The 11,449-nt window shown below is 41.2% G+C and overlaps 2 long non-coding RNA genes across 2 annotated transcripts; both read right to left on the bottom strand.

Annotated features, from left to right (window-relative positions):
- Window positions 1–2,553: 2,553 nt before the first annotated feature.
- Window positions 2,554–6,973, bottom strand: LOC119297637. Its single transcript, XR_005145691.1, has 6 exons — window positions 6,447–6,973; window positions 6,185–6,356; window positions 5,005–6,084; window positions 4,075–4,262; window positions 3,155–3,958; window positions 2,554–2,898 (listed from the first exon to the last, which is right to left on the bottom strand). It is a non-coding gene; the product is annotated as an uncharacterized LOC119297637 (long non-coding RNA).
- A 2,111-nt stretch (window positions 6,974–9,084) lies between these two features.
- On the bottom strand, window positions 9,085–11,093 carry LOC119297638. Its single transcript, XR_005145692.1, has 3 exons — window positions 10,927–11,093; window positions 9,691–9,773; window positions 9,085–9,193 (listed from the first exon to the last, which is right to left on the bottom strand). It is a non-coding gene; the product is annotated as an uncharacterized LOC119297638 (long non-coding RNA).
- Window positions 11,094–11,449: the final 356 nt, after the last annotated feature.

An 11,449-nucleotide genomic window follows, 5' to 3' on the forward strand; every position in this document is an offset into this window, starting at 1 on the left:
TCATAGCTAGTAGCTAGATGGCCTATTCTCTCTCTTTGATCTTCAATACAATGTTCTCCTTGATGTTCATGGAGATCTATTTGATGTAATCTTATTTTGCGGTGCGTTTGTTGAGATCTGATGAATTGTGGATTTATGACCAGGTTATCTATGAATATTATTTGAGTATTTTCTGAACTCTTTTATGCATGATTTAGATAGATTTGTATTTCTCTATGATCTATTGATTTGGTTTGGCCAACTAGATTGATTTTTCTTGCAATGGGGGAGGTGCTTTGTAGTGGGTTCAATCTTGCGGCTTCCTCACCTAGTGACAGAAAGGGTAGCGAGGCACATATTTGCATTGTTGCCACTAAGGATAAAAAGGCGGGGTTTATTCATATTGATTGGATCTATCCCTCTACATCATGTCATCTTGCTTAAGGCGTTACCCCATTCTTCTTAACTTAATACACTAGATGGATGCTAGATAGCAGTCGATGTGTGGAGTAATAGTAGTAGATGCAGGCAAGAGTCAGTCTATTTGTCATGGATGTTAAGCCTATATTCATGATCATTGCCCTGGATATCGTCATAAGTATGCGCTTTTCTATCAACTAGAAAAGTGGCCCGCTCGATGCGCGGGCTAGAATTTTATACATATATTTTATCAATTTATTTGTTACCTTTTAATTATGCATGTCATACTAACTGAATTTTTTTATGATCAATCATGTTTTGCAAATTATATTTGTATAATTTTTCCAGCAATTTTATAATGTTCCATTGGAAAATATTTTTATTTGAACACATCGTGCTAATGAAGCTAAGTTATATAAAACTTAAGGATAATCATTTGAGAAACAACATGGGTTTCTCTTTCCTAAACACGATGACACCACAAACATTCATTTGAGCTCTCCACACTTACAAGCAACTGAGTATCGAGTGGATCATTTGAGTAGACCAATTATTTTGTCGATACATTGAATTTTTATGTAATATCAAATTAGTGTATATGAGGAGAGACCAAAGTTGATATCAAGGTAGTACCGAACATTGTTAATTCTTAATATTAGAGGTTTACACATGCTTTTTTCTGCTAGACATTAGATAAGTACTTGCAATTTTATTGTAAATATGTGGTACTGTTCATTCTCTCGAGTTAGTTTTCCATTTGAAAAGTTATGTCTACAATGGCTCATTAATAATAAAGGATGACTTGATAACGATGCAAAGAGTTTAGTTATGGTTACACTGACCTGTCGGTTACTTAAATTACGGTCACCCATCAGATGAATAGGCCTGATGTGTTTTATTTTCAAGGATTTCTAGCGTATTGGCACATCATGATGTATAATATTTTGTGCAAACAAAATTTGATTGTGTATAGATGTCTTATATTTGTATTGGAAACTTAATTGTTTTTTAAATGTAGATATTAATGCCAACAACCATATTTTATAACCTGACGATTCCGAGGCGGAGATATGAAAAATCTCTAGTTCATACTTCGCTAAAGCAAAAAATTAGTGCCTTGGGTTTGGATTGATGATCACCAAAGTTATATGTTGATAAAGTAACATATGATAGACATTTAAAGTGTCTTATCCATGTCCAAATATCATATGGGATTGCGAGATCTACGTTGGTTAGCGAGGGCTCCATCTTTAGTGCGTCGAAGACATTGTATCTACTTATTTATATTATATCTAAACATTTTATAGGAATTTACAGCCTTCATAATACATACTATATCTTAGATATGGATATGTTTTTAAAGGTGTAAGGTGGATCATTATGAATATATGGTTATGTTATTGATGCATAACAAAAATAGTTATCCTTTACTGAAATGCCATAAATTATTTATTTTTAATGATTTGTATTTGATTTGATTTAGGATATAGGATTCCCTACCTACGAACCTACCTAGTTAGAGATCTCAGACCAGATACAAAATTTGTTGTAGGAGACAGAAAACTGATTAGGAGCCTCTGCAGCATGCATGCATGTATGCATGACTTGCTTTCCTTCAAATCAGTACGTATATCCCATCTCGTATATGAGACTGAGTCAGGTACAAATACCTTTAAGAACAATTATTGTATACGAATTTGGAGCCTACGATCTGCAAGTATGACCATAGGAGTATTTTCTATAAGTACTAATGTTACTGTAGTGGCGGATACCAAGTAACTGCTAACCATCAATACTTGTTTGCATCTCAGTTGTGTCTTAATAATTGTTCATATCGCTTTTTTCCATCACGAACAACTTTTTGAAATGCCATATGTGGAAACTAATGGAGCATCACGTCCATAGAGAAAAAATGGACAAAAGAAGCTGATGGAACTTCAAGAAACCCTTGCTTATAAAGCATGAAGCTGAGTTGATACTTATTCGAAATTCGGTTTTACAATTTAAATTGTAAGCTGTCTACCCATGTTTAGAAAAATAACTTAACCAAAATATATATTTTATTACATACAGTAGTATTTTAGACCGCTAGACCTATCCAAATAAGGATCTTCTAGGATATATATAGTAGTAAAGAAATCATGATTACTTATGCTTGGTTATGCAGAACCAATAGGAAGATAACGTATGGAGTATATCATGCATATCACAGCAGCAAATAGAAATTTAGAACTTTCTCTGGATCAAGTTTAACTGCCATAAACATATCTAATTAAAGAAGCCCGTTTGAATGTGGAAGTCTTTTCTCACGTGCCCAATGCCTGAAAAGAAGAGCTTCAATCCAACATGAACGTTCGTGTGGTATCCAGACCTGGCCGTGCGGCACATCTTGTGACATCCCTGATCAAGTGTATGGTATGTCCCCACATCATCGAGCTCACTGTCGGATCAACATAGAAGCCACCCATCATTCAGGAATGTCCTCATCCACAGTACATGCTGCAGATTTTCCAAAAAGAAAAAGAAAAGATTAATAGGACATAAAAATCTAGATATCTGTTGTTATTATGTAGAAAAAGAGATGCAGCTATCCCTTGGTCTAGTCCATTATCCGATAAAAAAGCCAGCCACATGTTGCACTGGAAGGTCCTCGGCTATGTACACACTAGATTTTCCGGAAGAAAGGGACTAATAAAAGACATAAACATCTAGAAGGAAAATATGTGTTAGTTATAATAGGTATCGACGGATTTACCCTTCAGCTGGACCTGTGCACGCCGGCATGCAGCAAGTCGTCTTGCCTGATGTCCTGGACGTGCATGCAAGGATAGCACGCATGCATCGTACCTCTGTTACCTGATACAGATCTGCAAAGTTTGGAGCACATCAATATGTCTGTCAGCCGATCTTCTCATATTGACGCCGCTAGATTCATCTATGCTTTCATTTATATAGATGGGTATAAAGGGAAGGTAAGGATGTTGTGGGTGGGAGAAATAGAGGGAACCTATGTCCGACCGTCGGCAACCATACGTATTGTAGCTAGTGTGCCGCACATGGTGCCATGGGTCTTCATGTCCTTATTATGTAGAAAAATAGATGCAGCTATCCCTTAGTCTAGTCCATTGTCCGATAAAAAAGCCAGACACATGTTGCACTGGAAGGTCCTTGGGTATGTACACACTATAGATTTTCCGGAAGAGAAGGACTAATAAAAAGACCTAAACATCTAGAAGGAAAATATGTGTTATTTATAATACTAGTTAGCATGCACGTGCAACGCACGTATTTCTAAAGAAAATACATGTTCATCTATAGTGATAAAACAATTCTAGTGATGCAGCCGAAATAGATTTCCTGAATCTGAAACCTCACACATTATTTGCCATACAATAAGCTTGCGAGAGACCTGCATAAGGGGGAAATACTACTACAACACAAGATCGCAATAAGCTGCATTAGCATTAGTGATCTATTCTTATAGAAGAAGAGGGTAAGATATCTAAAAATCTATCATATATGCGGGCAATAAGCTGCATCAGCAATCGTCTTTTTTGACCTGCAGCAAAACAAGCACCAAGATGAGCAGTAACAAAAACAAATCGCCAAATGCACCAAATCTTGATGGAGTGGAAAATGAAAATCTTTGAGAGTACATATACTTTTGCTTTGTACCTTGTAGGCAGGAAAATTTTCTATAGGTTTACTCATGCTTTAGCATAAACCTCGATGTGCGGGTGAGTAGCAGTTCCTGATTTCTTGAAGAATAGTAATCGTGCATGTGTAGAAAGAACTTGAGCCGCCATCTTGCATGATGGTGCGTTTCTTTATTATACCGTGAGAAGAGTGCATGAAATTTGACACTGAAGATTATCAACAAAAAATGCAGTTATAACTCATATATATTGTCTTCATCATCAATATATTTATAAAAATAATAGATTGAACTTGGGATTTCCACACATTTGGTGTCAAATGTATATTTACTACTTAACATGAACTATACAAATATTGGGTATATGACATACTGTACTCAGGCATGTAAATATGAGAACTTTGTCATGCATCATTCATACGAAGCTATATGTACGCATAGAACAGAACAGTTACTTTGGTGTCATGGTTAGCTCATCTCTACAAGTAATGGGTTGGTCCCAACTTCAATTCACAGCTTAGACATTAATGTTGGAATGTTAGTGAAAGAGAATGTTCATGGTAGAACAATTAGCATCAAAGCCATGATTCAAAATGGCCAATAATTAAGTGCAGTCCTCTGATTTTGGGCCGACAGTGTTCATATATTTCTAGTGCATCAAAAGAACTCATATAACTTTCTAGATTTAGTGTTTTACCAGTTGATTGACCACAAAATTGATACATGACAAGTAACATCGAAAACATGAGATAAAATGGCCAATAATTTAGTGCAGCCCTCTGATTTTGGGCCAACAGTTTTCATATATTTCTAGCGCATCAAAAAAACTCATATCACTTTCTAGTTTTACCATATTACGGTTGATTGACCACGAAATTGTTATCTAACATATAGAGTGCATTCCCCAGCATCAAGAAATAAGGAGACTGAGGAAGGGTGAAGGATTAGACCTGGGCAGATATAAGGTAAAGCATGCATAACCAGCTGTGAGCTGGAGAGAGCAGTGGAAATGCAGCTCCAGCCCTGACCTCATCCCCATTAAAGTCGTTGACGAAGAGATCCAGCTGGTTCACCTGCTTTCAAAGAGAGTACACATGTTGTGTCTCAGTTCTGACTATATATAGAAAAATGATCACAACACACTGTTTGTTGCGTATATCCTTATATAAAAATGATATGCTTGATGCAAGTATGTCTTAGTGCCGACTGTGACAAACATAAAATTCCACTAACAAAAATTGTAGGTTTGGTCGTTTGGAGTGAATGGACATTATTTTGTTTCAGGCCAAATATAACTATAAGACGACTCTATATATGTCACACAAAGAAAATCAGAGAGAAAAGCAATCACTTCAATGATTTAATAAGAAATGATCATAAACTCACTTATGGGGTTCATAGTTAGATTTGTAGGAAAACAGCATATGAATGTTCTCTTATGTATTTAAACATCGTTAGTCAATGGGAAGATCTTTTGCCATACATAATGGGAAGTTGGGAACCATGTAACAAGGAACCTGTGCAGGTAATATACTCCAAGCAGCTAAATGTATGGCCATGGCCAAACAATTTTCAAATCTGACTGTCTGGTCTACCTACATAACATGGTACACTACACACAGGTAAATTTCATCTTACCTTCGCTAAATAATAAAGAAAGGGAAGAATGGTTAGATATACCATGCAAATTATCAGAGATGTAACATTTACATATTCAAAAGGACACGTCCATATATTTAAACATGAGTTTAACCAGGAAAGCAAACTGGAAGGCAAGAGGTAGCACTGCTGTACGAATTCCTTGAATATGGTGCTGCTTGAGGCCATGCAGAACCCCCTCCGCTCCTTCCCATACATGTTTTCCTCTTCCATAGATCCTCCTGCATGTGGATCCGGCAACTTACATGCCTGCAGATGCTCCCTTTTGGAGACTGACCTCAAAAGCACAACACCATTGTTATTTCGTCGAACACGTTGTGAGCATAGAGACTTTCACGGGTCCAATATATGGCAGAAGCTAGCGATGTTACCTGCACGAAAAGGTAGAACTTGGTTGGCATGTGGTTTCTCTTATCAGAAAACCAACGAAATACCATGATTTTTGTCCAAAACAAGTAACATCATGCATACATCTGATATCCTGACCTCCGTTGCATATCATCCCAATGGGGAATCTGATGCTGCATGGTCGCTATTACCCGCGCCAACTGCTCACCTGCCGCAGGCATCTGCTACGGGCCCGCCGGCTTGCTCCCGGCCGCGCGCCTACTCCCCTGTCACCACCCTTCGTTGTGTTGCTCCGCTGAAGGTCGGCCATGGTGACTACGTGTGTTAGACGTGGGGAATCAGTTGCTGCTGATGTAAAAAGATTGGGGTAATGGATATGGCGTACCAGATTCAACCTATCTGCAACTATCCCGGCAACGACATTAGACCGGCAATAGCAGCGTCAGCATACCTAGCACCTATCCACGTCCCTGGCAACGGAAGTGTGTACCGCGTACCCAGCTTCTGCGGCGTGTCCAGCGTACCCAGCTTTGGCGGCGTGTCCCGCGTCGCCACCATTAGCGGACATGGCGATGACAAGGGCCGTCGGCGGTGCACGTGGGGAGGCGTGGAGCGGAGGGGCGAGCTGTAGGTGGCCGGGGTGGCCATGCGCTCGCGGAGCAGCGAGGGCTCGGGCGCGTCCAGGAAGTGGTGGAGCAGTGGAGGCGGAGTGCCGCTGGGCATTGGAGGCGGCCGGGGCGGCCAGGTGCTCGCGGAGGAGCGGGGTTTGCCGGGAAGATCCGGCGATAATGCCGGCTGTTCGGCGCCGTCCTCAGCCGCACGCTTTTGTCGCCGCCATCCGCGCCCGTCACACTCCACCTCCGGCGGGATAGAGGGTTCGGGAGGAGGTGTGGAAGAGAGGTGGAGGAGAGAAATCCCGCAGGTCCAGGAGGTAATCGGGGAACGATATCGTGGACTGCGGGAGCGAGGGAAGGGAGATCCGAACTTGTCGGGCTTCGATCGCGGGCAGACCACGGCAGAACATTCATCATCAGCCGTTAGATCGGGAGGCAGACCATCAAAGTAATATTGGCTCTTAGATTTCGTTAGATGGTGAAATCGGAGGATCCTGATTATCCCGTGTACACTTTTGTGGTGTGGCTTTAGGGGAATTCATGTTCGCTCTTTTAATAGTAGTATAGATATAGATATAGATGTATCAACGGATTTACCCTTCAGCTGGACCTGTGCACGTCGGCATGCAGCAAGTCGTGTTGCCTGCCGTCCTGGAGGTGCATGCAAGGATAGCATGCATGCATCATACCTCTGTTACCTCTGATACAGATCCGCAATGTTTGGAGCACATCAATATGTTTGTCTGTCGATCTTCTCATATTGACGCCGCTAGATTCATCCATGCTTTCATTCATATAGATTGGTATAAAGGGAAGGTAAGGATGTGGGTGGGAGAAATCGAGGGAACCTAGGTCTGGCCGTCGGCAACCATACGTATTGTGGCTAGTGTGCCGCACATGGTGCCATGGGTCTTCATGTCCTCAATGTTACTGGGAGCAAAACACTATATAACCTACTAATGCGTAGACATATGCCAGTGAATCGCCGGTCGTCTAGCTAAACATGTAATTGCATATTGGAGGTCAGAGCCCTCATGTACAATCTGCAGGTGTATATGGGAGGCATGAGGCCATGATACTCACTTAGAAAACGGCAACCTCATAGAGTTTCTAGGGAACTCATCCGGTAAAGCAGCTCGATCTTCCATGGTAGGATGGGAAGAATAAAAGAGGGGAGAAGGTGATAGTTTTCTTCTCTGGATGCATAAGTACAAGGGCCGGGTGGTATAGATGCGTACATGTGTGAGGGGGGATTGTTTTTCTTCTTTATTCCTTCTATGCATACGTACGTGAGGGGTTAGAAGTGTATTCCCTGGATGGGTGCGTGAGGGCTGTTTTTTTTTCTTCCTTGCATTGGATGAATATGCGTGAGGGGTTAGGTCTTTCTTTCCTGGATGGAAGCGTGAGGGGTCCACCAAGTTATGAACATCTTATGACTATGGTTTATTAACTAATGCAAGATCTATTAAACCAATGGTCAGATGTATCTAATTATTCTGAAATTTTGTAGCGTAATTCTTTTTTTTTGGTCAGCCCAATTTTAGCACGTTAACTATTTTTTTATCCAAGGGTCCATGATTTTTAGGAGTCAATTTTTTTATCCAACGTGGCAGTCCAATTTGTCTTTCTCTTTCCTAACATGACAGTCATTATTAAACAAATATTTACCAATATATGTTTATGTGTACATGTGTACAAGGATCCGGGTCTATTGCAACAAAATCGTTCGTCGCAATACATGTCGATTTGTGGAGATACGTACCTATTGCCACGAAACAAAATTCGTTGGCAGCCGTTGCGACTGGACACATGGTAATAGGTTGTTGCCACAAAAATAGTAATTGTTGCAATAAAGTGTGCTATTGCAACAACCATATGGGAAGTTGCCACATGTTTTCCCGTGGCAAAACTCATCTGATGCCACAATTTGCTTTGTGGAGATAGCTTTAATGCAACATGTGACGAATCATGGCGACTGATAGTTCGTGGCGATAGACATTTGTGGCAACAACCTATGCCAACGACGCTCGCTTCGTGGCGCATACTCTTCCGTGGCAATAGTCAATGTGGCAATAAACTATGGCAACAATCCTTGTTTCCGTGGCATTAGGCATTTCGCCACGAATCGCTACACTTATGGAATTAACTTATGGCAACAAATATTCTAGTCGTCGTAACAGGAAATTGCAACATACTAGTTTTGGTGGTGATAATTATGTATCACAACGGGTGGAATGTTTGTAGCGATAAACTATTGCGACAATTTAAACTTTTTGTGCTGCTAACATGTGGCAACCAAAAGTGGGTTGTGGTAACAGCCTATTGCAACCGTAAAAAAAATACAGGCATTAAATTACAATATTGAAAACCATACTTATAATCTGTAGATTCATAAAATTCATAATTCTCATAGCAAATATCCATCAAATGGAACTCAAATGTAATTTAGCCATCCTAATTAAGTGCCAAGACTAAATTGTCCGTGATCTAGAGTCCAGTCAAGCTAGTTCTTTGGATCCTGCAATCAAGAAATCAAAAAAATAGTTCTAGTTAAAGAGTTCAACATAACATACGACATACAATTATTCTAGCCCCATTGTTAAAAAAACTGTCGCCAAACTAAATGGAGTAATATTATGTCAGCAAGCATGTAAAAGGGATCAAAACAATTTTACAACTGTAAATGTCAAAAGCGTAAGCACAAGTAGATGTACTAAAAGCTTCCGCTATTGATTTAAGTTGTGACACGATCTATAGTTTCAGTTAAGTTCATGTCCCTAGCTAGCACATATTCATTTTTTTAAGCTGTGACTCGATGCAGCAACAACACATGGTGAAAGAGAAGAAGCAGCTAGCTAATTATGAAGGCCAATGGTGTATAAAATGGTAGGGTCAATGTCTGACCACGTCCTCACTTCAATGAGCAGTGTTGAAGGTTTAGCAATTTAACCCATACCAGGATTTTATGCATTATAGCAAATGCTAGAGATAGCTTAAGTGACATAAACAATTTACCAGATATGGGTTGGGTTATCCATATTGGTTTGTGTATGTTGTTATACTTTCCATCCTAGTTAAGATAACAGAGCCTTTTCTTCCTGCACACAAAATCAATCAAGGGACTTAGCATTAACAAAGCATTGATGTTGTGCACCATTCAGATAGGTGATTATGAAGTAAGGATGTTGTGTACTAGGAGCATCCTCCGTAGAATTCATAATGTGCCCTTGTGTAGATAATATCAGAATTTGAGTCAATTTAAGAAGAAACGCAATACGTAAAGCAGGCATAAAATCAAATCAGTTTTATAAAAAAATGATAAAAACTATGTTGGGAATGTGGACCGAAATAACTACAAGGCCCCATCTCACACACGTCTCCTCCTCTCTTCTCTCTGTTTTCTTTCTCTTCTCGAGCAGATCCATTTATCTACCCATGATCCGATCACACTACCAAAGGTACTGATTGTACCACACTGAGTCAAATCCTTCTCACTTTTCTCTCAAGTTTCTCACATCTCTCCTCTGCTTCTTTGAGTCCAATTGTTTTGGATGAACCGTTCTTCAGTTAACCTCCATAGTACACAGTTTGTTTCTATGGAAGCCGGGCCAATAATTAATACCTTTTGTTTTGATTTAAAATTATCCAGACGAATATGCAGAACAGAATCATACATGCACATATTAACAGAAAATACATCTAGATGGAACTTTATCTGAATCCTCACGACACGGCCTTCAATTCAGCCTAGGCAATGTAACGAAAACTAGAGAGAGTTGCCGGTCCAGGTGCCAGGAACTTGGAGGTTAATACAAGTTGCAGCCTAATTGGCTACTAATTGAAGCAGGAGTAGGGAATACAAAAAAAAACGACTGATCTACAGCGCTTGCTATGGAGGATCAGGGATGTGGCTTGGTGATGAACCTGGTCGCAGCGCTCCACCTCCGGGCCGGCCATGTGGCGAGCAACCCCGACGTAGGCAGGCCGGCACTGCGCTTGCGATGTAGGGGAGAAGACGGGAACTCCGTCGGCGCCGACGGCGGACCGCATCGCTGCCACCGGCAGCCTGGCCGAGGACGCGGAAATGCAGCCCGCGTCGGCGGGAGCGGAGGAGAGGGGGAGGGCGAGATCGACGACTACGACTCCTCGTCGGCGGCACCGCGCGGCGCGCTGGGCAACCGCCGCACCCGATGGACGACGCTAGGATTTCTGGATGTTCTACTATGAGATGAGATCGGGAGAAAGAACAACCTGAAACATTCTCCGCGCAGTTGACTCCGGTGTGGTTCGCTCTGTAGAGGCAGAGCACGGGGTGTGCCCTCGACCTAGGCAGTGAAAGAGGTCTGCGGGCACGGGACCATGGCGGCACCAGCTATGGGAGATAGGCGGCGGCGGGCGAGGAGCTGCGCGGTGGCGATAGCGAGTGGATTCGGTGGAGATTGGAGATGAGATGAAGGGAACCGTGTTGATAAGGGGGAAAAGTTGCCGATATTGTTGGCGCAATTACCTCATCGTGATCTGTTTGATAAGGGAGGAAGAGAACGGCGAGGGAAAGTGAAAATTGGAACGAAACCAAAATAGAAATACGAGGGAGTCCAAAAATTTGGAGCGAAACAACTTATAAATTTTGTTATTATATATTATCTTGCCACGTGACAGGCACTTTACATATATATTTTGTGTCGGACAGAACCTGCTTCTTCTAGGTTTGTACTGATCACTAGTTGTCCAGATCACTAGCTAGTTCTCATTGACATGAAGGCTGAAGCAACAT

This window comes from Triticum dicoccoides, chromosome 5A (genome assembly GCF_002162155.2).
Source record: "Triticum dicoccoides isolate Atlit2015 ecotype Zavitan chromosome 5A, WEW_v2.0, whole genome shotgun sequence".
Classification (NCBI taxonomy): domain Eukaryota; kingdom Viridiplantae; phylum Streptophyta; class Magnoliopsida; order Poales; family Poaceae; genus Triticum; species Triticum dicoccoides.